Here is a 15,250-nt window from a genome sequence, read left to right as displayed (position 1 = left end):
ATAATGACCATGTTAACACTAGAACCACCGCGGTTATACGCATACCTAAATCCGCCACATATATACACACACACACACACACATAGACACACAGACAGAGAGAGAGAGAGAGAGAGAGAGAGAGAGAGAGAGAGAGAGCCCCCAGAGCTTTTTTCACATTTCAGTCCCCCTCCCCCCTGGGATTTTGATGTATTAGGATTGGGAATTTTTTGAGTCGCACATTCTTCTTCACAGAGTCCCCCCCCCCCCCCCCCCCCCCCCCAAGAAAATAGTAAACAATAAAATAATAAAAATTAAAAAATTGAAATGTCATCATTTTTTAAGTATTCATCCCCCTGGGTCAATACTTGGCTGAACAACCTCTGGCAGCTATTACAGCTAGTAATCTCTATTAACTTTGCACACTGTGATGGAGCAATATTTGCCCATTCCTCCTTGCAAAATTGCTCAAGCTGTGTCAAGTTAGTTGGGGAATATATATATACACACACATACACACAGTGCTGCTTTAAAGTATGTGAACCCTACATGGGGTAGTCTTTCTTTTCTTATATTTTAGACAAAGAACCTTATAAATTCTTAATTTAAATCTAAATTTTTGCTGAGGATAACCTGAATAACAGACACACACAAAATATAAGATACAGTTTCACTATTTATTTAACAAAACATGTTTATATAACAGAAACTCAAAAATCCTTGTTGTGCAGAAGTAAGTGAACCTTTTGATTCAATAACTTGTGGCACCTCCTTTAACAGCGATGACTTCAACCAAACGTTTCCTATAGTTACTAATCAGTCTCTCACATCTTCCATGAGGAATTTTTAGCCATTCCTCCTTACAGAACTGCTGCAACTGCTTCACTTTTGAGGGCTGTCTTGCATGAACAGCCCAATTCAGGTCCTGCCACAACATTTCTATTGGGTTGAGGTCTGGACTTTGACTTCGCCAATCCAAAACTCAAAATTTCTTCCTTTTAATCCATTCTTTGGTAGATTTTCTGGAATGCTTAGGATCGTCTTGTTGCAATACCCATTTTCGGCACAACTTCAACTGACGGGCGGATAGCCCGACGTTCTACTCCAGAATTTTTTGGTATAACTCTGAATTCATGGTTCCCTCAATGATGGCGAGTCGTCCAGGGCCAGAGGCAGAAAAGCAGCCCCAAACCATGACACTCCCACCACCATGCTTGACAGTTGGGATAATGTTATTTTGGCGTTTGTGGTTGTGCCCATAAAGATCAATTTTAGACTCATCCATCCAGAGAACATTCTTCCAGAAGTATACAGGATCATCCAGATGGTCTTTTGCAAACTTAAGACAAGCAGCGATGTTCTTTTTGGAGAGCAAAGGTTTCCTCCTGGCTACCCTCCCATGAAGACCATTGCCATTCAGTTTACATCTTATTGCTGAGGTATGAACATTGACATCAGCTGCAGCAAGGGAGGCCTGCAGATCCTTTGATGTGGTTCTGGGGTTCTTTTTGACATCCTCTATGATTTTTCGCGTTGCTCTGTGGGATAATTTTGAAGGACGTCCTCATCTAGGTAGAGTCACTGTGGTCTTAAATTTTCTCAATTTGTAGACCATTTGTCTTACAGTGGACTGATGGAGCCCAAAATGTTTTGCAATGGTTTTATAACCCTCTCTAGACTGATGAGCACTTACAACTCTTCCTGAGGTCCTCAGAGGTCTCTTTACATCGTGCATGGTGTGCGTTACACTGACCTGTACAGGTAAGACCAAACTGACCAGGTTTCTTACCTTTATATAGGAGAGTGCCGCCCAAACTTTGTCCTGGAGATCTGCTCTTTGATTGCTTAGCCCAATTATTTACCCACCTGATTATAGTTACCTCCTTGATTGAGCTAATGCAACTTGAGGTTCACTTATTTTTGTACATGCACTGATTCTTATACTCGAGGTAAGCTAACCCACCCCTAGTTTACAGTACTATCACAATCCCTCACACAAGCATATGAACAGTGTTGGGGTGTATCTTATACACTAACCAGTCATTGTGAAACATGGGTATACAGTACTATCACAATCTCTCGCACAGCCATCTGAACAGGGCGTCTCAGCTGTAATTGTGAAACACTCTGTCCGTCTGACCTGAAATCAGTTCTGTGCAACACCCTGTCTGTCTCATCTGAATCAGTGCTTGTATTGGTCCATGGTTTTGGTTTGTTAATTTTAATCACTGGAAGTAACAGATTGTAATAAACAACAAAAATGAAATCCAAATGACAAAAAAAAAAAAAAAAAAAAACTGACACTATTGACTGCATTTTGCATGATGGTATTGTGGTCAAAAACAGATTTGCAGCTTTCAGTCTCAGATCTTTATTTAGCTTTGCAGAAGTCTTCTTAGGCAGAAGACTGCTTGTTATAGAACTGCAGCACTCTGAGCTATAAATAAACTACACAGCTGACAGTATACAGCGCTGGCAAACCCAAAGTTAACAACACTGGTCCCCAACTGTCTTAAAACTTCAGACAGTCAGGTAGACCAATGTTGCACCTAGTGCGTTTATCGATGGAATGGCTTTGTTACAGAAAAGGAACAAAAGACTGGCCTCCCCTTTTCTCCCAATTCCTGCATTTGCTATACAGATGGCATTTTAGACCAATACAAAATAGTTTGGAATGTATCTCCACCCTGAAAGAAAGTTGTTGCTTTTCGTGTAAATACCACTTAATAAAAGCACAAACTTTTTTATTTATTTATTTTTTTATTGCATGTAGTGTAAGGTCATGATTTTTCTTGTTTGGAAACAGCATTACATAAGCTTGTTACAGTGCACTGCTGGTGTCTGGGGAAATTAATCTAACATACTGACAATCTCGCTACCAGCTAGAACCAATCTTTTAAATTTCGTGTGCTTTTTAAAAAACAAAAAACAAAACCTTGGGAAAGAAAAGAAAGTATTATATATATATATTTATTATATATATATATATATATATTATATATATATATATATATATATATATATATATATATATAAATCAATCTCAGTGCTGGGAGGAACATGATTTGCCATGTTTGAATATTCTTTCAAAATCTAAATGAATATTGAAATAATTCATTTTGAATTAGTACTGAAAGAGACACCCACTGTTACTTATCACAGACATGACTTATGCATCAGTTTCCTTGGTATGAAATCTTTTTGATACAGCAATTTATAAATTCTGTTATATTAACAAACGTAGTGTTTGTTCGAATATTTCTCATTGCTAATATATTATACAACACTAATTCAATTGATTTCAATCCTTTAGTTGGACTAATACATAGCTATAAATTATTAATTGCTCATCTTCATTAATGTTATCTTCAATAAGTATCCTGTTGGATCAAGAACCTCCTTTTTAAAATATAGACTAGTGTGTACAAAGAAGTGAGGAGGACTAATCTATATGAGAATATATAATATCTATATATATATAATATATATATATGAGATATATATATAATCTATATATATATAGATTATAAGATATATATTATATATATATATATATAAACATATAGATATAGTGTTTCGACCTAACTCGTGTAATTCACCATAACACGAAAGCTACTTGATTTTACTCTCCTGAGCCTTTCTTAAGTCAAAATATGTTTCGCTGTACTAATGAGCCCAAAAAGGGCAAAACGTGTATGAAGCTACTGTATTTTGACTTTTAAAACACTGTGACTGTAGAAGCTGTTAGGCAACTTTCACACAATTTGATTGGCTCTTTAATGCTTTATTTGCATATTTCCCTACAACCCATTGTTTTTAAATATATTGCTTTCATTCACCTTAACTCGTAAACTACTTGTATTTTATTTATATATATATATATATATATATATATATATATATATATATATATATATAATATAAACACACACACACAGTATATACACACGCACACACACACAGCGGTTTGCAGAAGTATTCACCCCCTACCAATAATTTCACATTTTGTTGAATTACAAATAATGTAAGCACAGTTTTTCAAACCAACTTTTTTTATTCAAAGCTGTAGTGGTTAAACTGAACACTGTTATACGAAGAGGAAGTTTGCAAAACTTGCAAGGAAATGTACAAAATGAAATTTACTAGTTGAATAAGTATTCTGCTACTGAAGTCAGTACTTCGTAGAAGCACCTTTTACAGCAATTATTGTCAAGAGTCTTTTTGGATAGGTCTCTACTAGCTTTGCACAGTAGGATGGTGATATTTTTTAACATTCTTCATGGGAAAATTGCTCCAGTTCTGATAAGTTTGTTGGGGATCGTCAATGGACTGCAATCTTCAAGTCTTGCCATAAATTTTCAATTGGATTCAAGGTCAGGACTTTGATTGGGCCACTCAAAAACATGAATTCTCTTCCTGTTCAACCACTCCAGTGTAGCTTTGGCTTTGTGCTTCAGGTCATTGTCCTGCTAAAATGTGAATTTCCTTCCCAGTTTCAGAGTCTTGGCTGACTCACAACAGGTTGACTGGGTGATGTGCAGTGTTGGGCTTGCACCAGACGCAACGCTTGGAATTTAGACCAAAAAGTTCAATTTTTGTCTCATCTGACCAAAAAACATGTTTCCTCATGTCTGCAGTATCATCTACATTCTTTTTCACTATTCTATATGTACTTTAAGATGAGGCTTTTTGATTAATAGCTTTCTTCTTGCCACCCGTCCATACAGGCCAGCTTATGTGTAGGGACCAGCTTATTGTTGATGTGTGAACACTAACTCCCACCCCACACACAGAACTTTGCAGATCTCTCAAGGTCATTGTTGGCTTCAGAGTGACATCCCAAATGAGTTTCCTGCTTGCCCAGCTGCTCAGTTTGGGAGGGCTACCTGATCTGGGTAGTGTCTGGGTGGTATGATGCATCTTCCACTTCTTAATAACAGACTTCACTGTGCTGAGAGGGATAATCAGCACCTTTGAAATTTTCTTGTACCCTTCTCCTGCTCTGTGGCCCTCTACCACTTTATCCCTGACTTGTTTCAAAAGCTCCTTCGTGTTCATGGTTGCTTTTTTGGATCACTACGTGAGTTGCAGCTTGAAAGTCTTTATATACCAGAGGGAAATTATCTACAAGTTAAACCACTTGAGTACACACAGGCTGAAACCATTTCACAAAATTTTGTGACCTTTCAAACAAATAATTTGCACCTGAGCTGATTTAGGGCTGCAGTAGCAAAAGGGTTAAATACATATGCAACTGAGATGAATCTTTTTTTTTTTCTGTAAATCTTACTTACTTATATTCTATATGCACTTTTTACTTTATCCATGTGGAGTAGATTGTGTAGAATGCATATTGGAGTATGCTCAGGTGTCAACAAAATGTAAAAACTTTGCAGGGGGGTGAATACTTCTGCAAACCAGTGTGTGTGTGTGTGTGTGTGTGTGTGTGTGTGTGTGCATATATATATATATATATATATATATATATATATATACACATATACACACACATACACACACACACTATAGTTCAAAAGTTTTAGAACACCCCCATTTTTCCAGTTTTTATTGAAATTTAAGCAGTTCAAGTCCAGTGAATAACCTGAAATGGTACAAAGGTAAGCGGTAAACTGCCAGAGATTAAAAAAAAAAAGTTTAGGTTACCAAAAACTGAAAAATATGTACATTTCAGAGTTATACAAAAAGGCCTTTTTCAAGGAACATGTAATGGGTTGACAACTTACAGCTGTTCTGCAGCAATGGAAGTAAATTAAGCCTTGAAAGTTGATGCTAACAATTCCTACAGGTGTCCCAGCTTTTGTTGATTACTTACAAACCCTCTGTCTGTATGAAAGCAGTGTTGGAACAGACTGTGTTAATACACCCTCTTAAGCATTATTTGGACAATATTGTACTGCAGGAAGTAGTATATTGCTATCATAATGGCGAGAAAAAGGCAATTAACAAAGGAAGACAGCCAGACCATTATAACCCTTAAAAGTGTAGGTCTTTCCTTTAGAGAAATTGCAAAGAAAGCCAAGGTGTTAGTGAGTACAGTTTCCTACTCCATCAAAAGGCACTTGGAAACTGGAGGAAACTCTGACAGGAAGAGGTCTGGCAGACCCAAAGCCACAACAGAATCAGAAGACAAGTTTCTGAGAGTCAACAGCTTGTGTGATAGGCGGCTCACAGGACAACAGCTTCAAGCACAGCTTAACACGGTCAAAGTAAGCAAGTCTCAGTTTCAACTGTGAAGAGAAGACTTCGAGCTGCAGGTTTGACAGGTCGAGTGGCAATAAGGAAGCCATTGCTAACATGGCAAAATAAGAAAGAGAGGCTAGCCTGGGCCATGAAGCACCGCCAGTGGACTACTGAAGACTGGAAGAAGGTCTTATGGACCGATGAAACAAAATTTGAAATCTTCGGTTCATCACGCAGGGTTTTTGTACGCCGTCGAGAAGGAAAAAGGATGGTTCCTCGGTGCGTGACACCAACTGTCAAACAAGGAGGAGGAAGCGTGATGGTCTGGGGCTCTTTTGTTGGATCCAGAGTCGGCGACTTGCAAAGAGTGAGTGGCACCCTGAACCAAAACAGCTACCACAGCATTTTGCAGCACATTGCAATACCCTCTGGTATACACCTAGTTGGTCAGGGGTTCATCCTACAGCAAGATAATGACCCAAAACATACCTCCAGGCTATGTCAGAACTACCTTAGAAGAAAAGAACAAGACGGTAGGCTTCAAATCATGGAATGGCCAGCACAGTCTCCAGACTTAAACCCCATCGAGCTGGTTTGGGATGAACTGGACAGAAGGGTGAAAGCAAAGCAACCTACAAGTGCAACACATTTGTGGAAACTTCTGCAACAGTGTTGGGAAGAACTTTCCGAACAATATTTGATTTCCATTGTAGAAAGAATGCCACGAGTGTTTTCGGCTGTTATATCTGCAAAAGGTGGCTGCTTTGATAAGTAAAAAATTTAGATAAATTTTGTTAAACAAAATGATTCCATGATTTTTTTTTTATCTCCAATTGTTTATTTGTTCTGTGCTTTAATTTCAGAGTACATTGAGACATTAAACTGTGTAAATTTCAATAAAAACTGGAAAAATGGAGGTGTTCTAAAACTTCTGACCGGTAGTGTGTGTGTGTGTTTTTTTGCCCCCTATATATATATATATATATATATATATATATATATATATATATATATATATATATATATATATATAAATATAATATATTCATATATTATATATTATAACGTTATTATACCTTATTTTACATGTGCTGATAAATTTAATCCCCAAAAAACGGTGACCAGTTATGTTTTTTCAGGTATTAAAATTTAAAAAAAGTCCATAATGTCAAAGTGAAAAATAAAATCTACAAATTGTTCTAAATTAATTACAAATACAAAACAGAAAATAATTGATTGCATAAGTATTCACCCCCTTTGCTATGACACACCTAAATAAGCTCTGGTGCAACCAATTGTCTTTAGAAGTCACATAATTAGTTGAATTGAGTCCACCTGTGTGCAATTAAGGTGTTTCACATGACTTCAGGTTAAATACACACGTCTCTGGGAGGTCCCACAGTCGGTTAGTACATTTCCTAACAAAAACTACATCATGAAGACGAAGGAACATTCAAAGCAAATCTGGAATAAGGTTCTTCAAAAGCACCAAAATCAGGGGTAGGATATAAGAACATTTCCAAGGCATTGAATATCCCCTGTAAAGTACAGTAAAGTCCATTATGAAGAAATGGAGAGAATATGGCACAACTGTGAATCTGTCTAGAACAGGCTGTCCTCAAAAACTGAGTATCTGGGAGAGAAGGGCACTAGTCAGGGAGGCCATCAAGAGGCCTATGGCAACTCTAAAGGGTTACAATCTTCCACAGCTAAGCTGGGAGACACTGTGCATGTGGCAACAATAGCCCAGGTGCTTCACAAAACTGGCCTTTATGGGAGAGTGGCAGAAGCCATTTTTGAAAAAAACTCACATGTGGGAGACTGAGACCAAGTGGAAGAACATTCTATGGTCCGATGAGACCCAAATAGAGCTTTTTCGCCTCAACGCTAAGCGTTATGTTTGGCGCAAGCCTAACACCACACATATTCCTAAGAATACCATCCCTACCGTGAAGCATGGTGGTTAGCATGCTTCTCTGCGTCAGGGCCTGGAAAGCTTGTGAAGACAGAGGGCAAAATTGATGCAGCAAAGTACAGAGAAATCCTGGAGGAAAACCTGCTGAAGTCTGCAAGAGACCTGGAACTAGGGAGAAAATTCACCTTCCAGCAGGACAATGACCCCAAACATACAGCCAAAGCCACACTGGGGTGGCTTAAAAACAAAAAGGTCAATGTCCTGGAGTGGCCAAGTCAAAGCCCGGACCTCAATCCAATTGAGAATATGTGGAAAGAGTTGAAAATTGCTGTTCACCAAAGGTCCCCATCCAACTAGCAATTTTGCAAAGAATGGCCAAAAGTTGCAGCGTCCAGATCTGCAAAGCTGGTAGAGACTTATCCAAATAGACTCATGGCTGAAATTGCTAAAAAAGATGCCTCTACCAAATATTGACTCAAGGGATTGAATACTTATGCAATCAATTATTTTCTGTTTTGTATTTGTAATTAATTAAGAACAATTTGTAGATTTTATTTTTCACTTTGACATTATGGACTTTTGTGTTGATAATTGGCAAAAACTACTAATTAAATCCATTTTGATTCCATGTTGTAACACAATAAAATGTACAAAAGTCCAAGGGGGGTGAATACTTTTGAGAGCCACTGTATATATATATATATATATATATATATATATATATATATATATATATATATATATATATATATATATATATATTATTATATACAATGATAACGCAGTACATTTGTTACTTTTGCGTCAATGTAATCAATAGTTATCGAGTAACCCATAATGTATTTAGTATTCTAACATAGTAAAAATTTATACCTCGTCTTATATCAAAACAACTCATCATGATAACAAACCACAAAGAAAATACTGAGCTCAAGTCTTGTGATTTCATACAAATGCCACGTGCTCAGTGTTTGGTATTTGAGTTGAGTTAAAATTGACAAAATTAGTTGATTAAGAATCGTATAAATAGCCATTCGAAAAGACGATTTTAATTAACGCAAGAAAACTAAAGATACGACCATGCTCCACTTGAGTAATGAAGATCGTCTGGTTGCTATCGGCATGATTGAAGGCGGCCTGTCTGACAGAAGCTGCCCGGAGAATGAGATGTTCTGCTTCAACAGTCCGCAGACTAGTCCAGAGGAACCAGGAAACCGGCTCTGTGAGGGACAGGCCATGTCCCGAAAGGCAGAAGGTCACCACACTGTCCCAGGAACTTCACATCCAACTGATCCATCTGAGTAATTGCTTTCAGACTGCAGTGGTTACAGCATGAGAAATTCCAGGAAGAAATAACCAGCGCGTCAGCAAATGGCTGTAGCTTGCCGACAGCATGAAAATCATTTGCAAGCTTGGAGTCAGTTCAGGGGTAACACGTTGACAACTGAGAGACAAAATCGCCGTCATTTTGACAATGTGTCATGTTTCATACTGAAAACTTATGATTGTTTAATCTGTATTTTTGTTCACATTTTCTGTGATTGTTTCATATTTATATTTGCGTTTCTTTTGTGCATCAGTATATATTAATAACAATATTTTACATTAATGTATTACATATGGAAATAAAAACATGGGTCCCTAAAGCACTCTGATGTGTGCTATTCCGCTTCCTCAGGCCTGCTGCTATTTATAGAAATGCCAGCATGCACAGCCTTAAAAACCTAGGCAACAGCAGGACTGCACGTGAATACATGGGCTGCACCAATAGCAAGACAGGACTCCAGGCTTTCAGGGAACTCACTGCAGAGAGCTCACTCATTTACTACTGTGAGAATACGGGGCCGCTGCAAACCACTCCTCATCTCATTCACTCTCACAAAAAAAAAAAAAAATTATATTTTAGCTCAGGTACAAAATAACCCCTTCACATGAACCCTCCCTGTCACTTGTTTTTGTGTGTTGTGCACAATATGTGCAATCTACAGTATTTCAGTGCTGCGGCACAGCATGCTATATTAGTACGATGTTATACATCTTCAGCAAATTGTTCAAATAACCTATATTTTTTAAATATGTAAACATTGAAAAAAAAAAATGTATGTTTGTCCCAGCAATGATACATCTCTATTGTTCTTCTATGTAAAGTGCCTTCATGAGTAGAAATATGATAAAAAATAAACTTGCCTTACCTTAAATATATAATATGACAAAGAATTTGAATAATGTGTTGTCTTTTGTTGACTATATCTAGTTGCTCTTTTTTATGTTCTACATTATTTCTTTTTATTCTGAAATTACCATGCTTATCTGGTTGCTCTTTTTTATGTTCTACATTTTAGTTTTTATTTCTATATTTTTTTAATGCAACTGTTCATTTTAAACTTTTTTTTTCCATGGTCATTAACACTAATTAGCACACTATAAAACTGTACCCCTTCCGTATGCGATTATGAGGTTCCGTAAAAGTATTACGTGAAGTATTAGGAGGGACACATCACTATTATAAAAAATACGTTGACATAATGTAATATCTAAAAATATTTTTTAATTTATCTTCTAAGATCGTTGTGTGATATTAACCTTTTTTTTTTTATTTTATTTTACACAACAGTACTCACACATGTTTGGTCACCATCAAGCACCTCTGCACTTAAGCATTTGTATGTCAGCTGATAAGTGTTCAATATCCCATCATGCCTTTCTTCTTAAAGACGTACAGCCTCTATACATGGACCCCCAATTCTCCTACAAATAATAATTTGTATTTCGTTGACTAATCTTCTATGTAAAGTGCCTTCATGAGTAGAAATATGATAAAAAATAAACTTGCCTTACCTTAAATATATAATATGACAAAGAATTTGAATAATGTGTTGTCTTTTGTTGACTATATCTAGTTGCTCTTTTTTATGTTCTACATTATTTCTTTTTATTCTGTTAAATTACCATGCTTATTTAGGCACTCTGTGATTTGACTGGGGAAGGATAACGTAAGTTTATTGGAGTTCACAGTAATGCACATCCATTTTAGTTTTTCACTGTTCTATATTTTTTTAATGCAACTGTTCATTTTAACCTTTTTTTTTTTTTTTATTTTACACAACAGTACTCACACATGTTTGGTCACCATCATAACTGTTGCATAAAACACTGAGTGTAATAATCCAGCACCTCTGCACTTAAGCATTTCTAAGTCAGCTGATAAGTGTCCAGCTGATATCCCATCATGCCTTTCTCCTTAAAGACGTACAGCCTCTATACATGGACCCCCAATATCTCCTACAAGCTCCTGGGTACATACTTTACAATATCTTTTTTTGGTGCAAGTGATCTAGTCTGCAAGAAGCTGAAAAGACCTGGGGAGAACCCTGGGGGATGTAATGACCATACTATATATATATAAACCAAAATGTCTTGACACACAACAATGACACACAGTATCAATGGAGTTCAAAGAAGCCGTGACAAAAAAACTTCTGCATGACACTGGTTTTAGTATGGAGTTCAGCAGTGTCTTCAGATATGTTGAGCATAACAAAGAACTGCATGACAACATAGTACCCCAAAATAATCGTAACATTTTTTTTAATAAGGGCCGGCGCAAATATAGTGTTAGGCAGAAATAGAAATGAACATAAGGTTTAAATCCAAAATGTTTTACCAATGGATTGCACCGATCACCGCCTTATTTTGAAAACCCTGCATTCATTGTCACTATTTTTGCTTTGAAAATAATCGGTTATTTTTTAAGCAGTCATTTTAACATTTTAGCCACCCAAAGTGCTTCACACAGAAAAACAGCCCCTTGAACTCTGATTGGTTAAATGTTGTGTCAAGAAATTACACAGCTGTCATGTGGTTCCAATATTTTTTTTTTCACCCAAAAACATGCAAGTGATCTAGTCTGCAAGAAGCTGAAAAGACCTGGGGAGAACCCTGGGGGATGTAATGACCAACCCTACTGCTAAAAACTATTTTACCAAACCAAAATGTCTTGACAAAAAAAAAAAAAAAGACTGACAACAATAAACAGACAGACACCAAAGAATGACAATGGGACACTGCAGTATCAATGGAGTTCACTTTATCAGCCGTTCTGCTTCAGCTATGTGTTAACAGTGAACTTCTGCATGACCATCTGTGGTTTTAGTAACTGCCCCTCAAACTGCTGAGCTCAGCAGTGTCTTCAGGTAACAGACAAAAAAACAGGTCTACATATACTTTAATGAAGTTTCAAATGATTGAGCCAGTAATGTTGTTGAAGCTGACACCCTTGGATCCTTCAAGATTCTGCTTGATGAGATTTTGGATCAAATAAGCTACTAACAACCAAACTGAGCAAGATGGGCAATGGCCTCCTCTCGGTAAATTTTCTTATGTTCTTATGTTCTTATGTTCTTAATAATGTGAGCACCTGGGTCTATAAACTTAAGTGTTCTTTTGTGCTTTATTAATCCCCAAGCCTTTCCAAATTCTAAGGAGTTCTCATTCAAAATGTGGACCTTGATGCACGGATAGTGTGAACATGATAGCTGCCCTAAATTTGACCTCTGCCTCCTCTAGACCTTTTGGACTGCACTGGTATAAAAATCAGATTTTTTTTTTTTTTTTTTATGTTGTTGTTCCCCCACGCAGGGCAATAAAATCCCTCATTTCACTTATCAGCCACATAGCCCTCTTCCCTAAACACTATGGTACCGAGCCTTCTAGTTCCCTACCCTCCTCTCTTTAGTTCTAACCACTGGATTAGGGAGTGGTTAACCTGTAGAAAACAGGAAGTACTGCATTGCTCTAAAAACTCAGAATGCTTGATAACCATCGTGTACCACATGGATCAGTATTAGGTCTGGATTATTCCTAATCTACATTAATGGATTAGATTCATATAGTAAGACACTGGTTAATTGCAGATTTCACAAAATAGCTGGAGTGGCAAACACTGTTGCGCATAAAAGATTAAAATGATCAAGACAAGACCAAAGTTGGGCAGACAAGGCAAATGACATTTAAATTGTAAGGTAGGGCACGCAGGATTAACAATGTACATTATAAACCATATGGGAGATACTGATTTGAGAAGGAACCTCAAAAAAAGAACTAGGGTAACCAGTGGAGTCACAAATGTCTTCATTTAGACAGTGTGGGGAAGCTATTAAAAAAGGCATTAAGATGCTCGGATCAATTGTGAAAAGTGTTGAAGCAAACACGGGAAGTAATGTTAAAACTTACAATGCACTGTAAGACCTCATCTTGTATTGAGTTTCTGGTCACTGCCTAAAATGAATGCACCGAGTAGATTATAAAGGCCAGGTCTGTTTTTATCTTTGGAATAAAGCACCACCACCTCTAAATGTCTCCAATGTACTTGCTTCCGTTCATAAAAACAAGAGCCAGTTAATACAGGAGGAAAATCCCATTCATGGAAAAGTTATCCAGAAGCTTCTTTCCCAGCAGCCCCTGTTTCATTGAGGAAATGCTGCGGCAGTAGCGACAGGGCCTTTATCCCATGATGCCACTGAGCCCATTCAGGCATACTGCTGAAGACAGCACAGAGCATGCTGCTGCTCACAGTCACAGAGAGGTGCCTGCCTTTTTGCTCCTTGCAGCTGCACACACTCTCTCTCCCTCTCTTCCCCAGGGGAGTGGTTGCATTTTGAAAGAAAGGGCTTCGACGTAAACTGCACTCAAACCCTAGTGAGGCGGCATGGAGTGATCCTAATCTCTCTCATTCGCTCACCAAATTTTCCATGACGATCGAAATATCCGAGGGGTTTTTATTACACACACACACAGACACACACGCAATTATCACACGCGCATTGACTGAATAAATAACGTACTGAAATGCCCTAGTAGGGTTGGCACTGAAATTAAATGCAGTGTGTAATGCAGTGGGTTTGAGTAGCTCAGTGGTTTGAGAACGCACTGGGCTGCAGTGTGGAAGGCATTGGGTTTCACAGCGCAAAGTTGTATTAAAAAATAATTAAATCAATCTATAGCTTTATCAACCTAATGCCAACCACCTGATTTAAGTAGCTTTTTAAAAAATAAATGTCAAAACTGTTACATATAAAAAAGTTTAAAAGGTTTTTGTAATTGTAGACTAGTGTGTATAGAAGTGAGAGGAACCAGATAGATCTAAAGATACATACATTTATTATGTTAAATATTCTTCCTAGGGCTGGCCGTCAAACTTTACTGGGCTACTGTAGACAAAGGCAATGTAATAGTATTGCTGCATTAATTTAAATACGTTTGCTACTGTGCGTGACAGAGTTTGTGAATTAAAAGGCTATGCGTATTTGTGTACTCTGTATATTTGTGCTTTGAGGGTTACAGTTTTTTTTGTTTTTTTAATGCAAGACTGCTGCAATTTAGAGTTTTCAGGACCTTGCGTGACTCCCTAGAAATCTACAGGAGTTTTTCGAACAAAAGAACGTTGACAAAAGAAGAAAAAAAAAGTACTTGTTCGACGTGCAAAGTAGTAGGGTAAAACGTCGGGCAATATGAACTGCATACCCCTGCACCTGCTTCACTACTCGTACTAAACACCTTGGTAACCCTGAATTGACAACTGTCCAATCTTCAAAAACAGGCAAGAGAATTTAGAAAGTAAAGTGGCCCATTTGCAATTTGGCACCCCAAATGTTATTATGCAGAGTGACTGCCTGGGACATTGTTTTTCATTTTAACCCAGATCATGTTGCTTCTGTAAGTAGTCACATACACACAGTCATTCTGCATTGGAAGCAAATGGACATCATTACATTTATTGAAACATCTTGCTTATTAGAATCTTGTACCTATTTTTGAAGATGGAACATCTTCCTCTTATCTTCCTCATTTAAACCCCCGTCTACGCACAAAACAATAAGCCTCTATATTATTAAACAGACTGTCTAACAAGCACACTTGATTAAAAGAACTTCACCTATAAATAGGTTTTTAAATGAATCAGCTGGACTAACCAATTATTACTGTCTAAATATGGACAGAATGGAGCTGAGGGTGTCTGTTTCTATAATCCTTCCATCTTTTAATAAAACACCATAGAAACATAAAAGCCAGAAACAGCACTGCCACACAGAAACAGCAGAGCCACAAAGAAGCCAAGAAACAGCACAGCCACTAAAACAGCACAGCGACCAAGAA

At 37.4% G+C, this 15,250-nt stretch overlaps 1 protein-coding gene across 3 annotated transcripts in view; it reads right to left on the bottom strand.

Moving 5' to 3' along the window:
• LOC121294460 (very-long-chain 3-oxoacyl-CoA reductase-B-like) overlaps nucleotides 1-15,250 on the bottom strand; it is a 133,949-nt gene that overhangs the window by 14,817 nt on the left and 103,882 nt on the right. The gene's annotated exons all lie outside the window — the stretch shown is intronic.

This window comes from Polyodon spathula, chromosome 19, assembly GCF_017654505.1.
Source record: "Polyodon spathula isolate WHYD16114869_AA chromosome 19, ASM1765450v1, whole genome shotgun sequence".
NCBI lineage: Eukaryota > Metazoa > Chordata > Actinopteri > Acipenseriformes > Polyodontidae > Polyodon > Polyodon spathula.
Note: the sequence above shows the minus strand (reverse complement) of the source record. Positions and strands in the feature narration are given on the sequence as shown.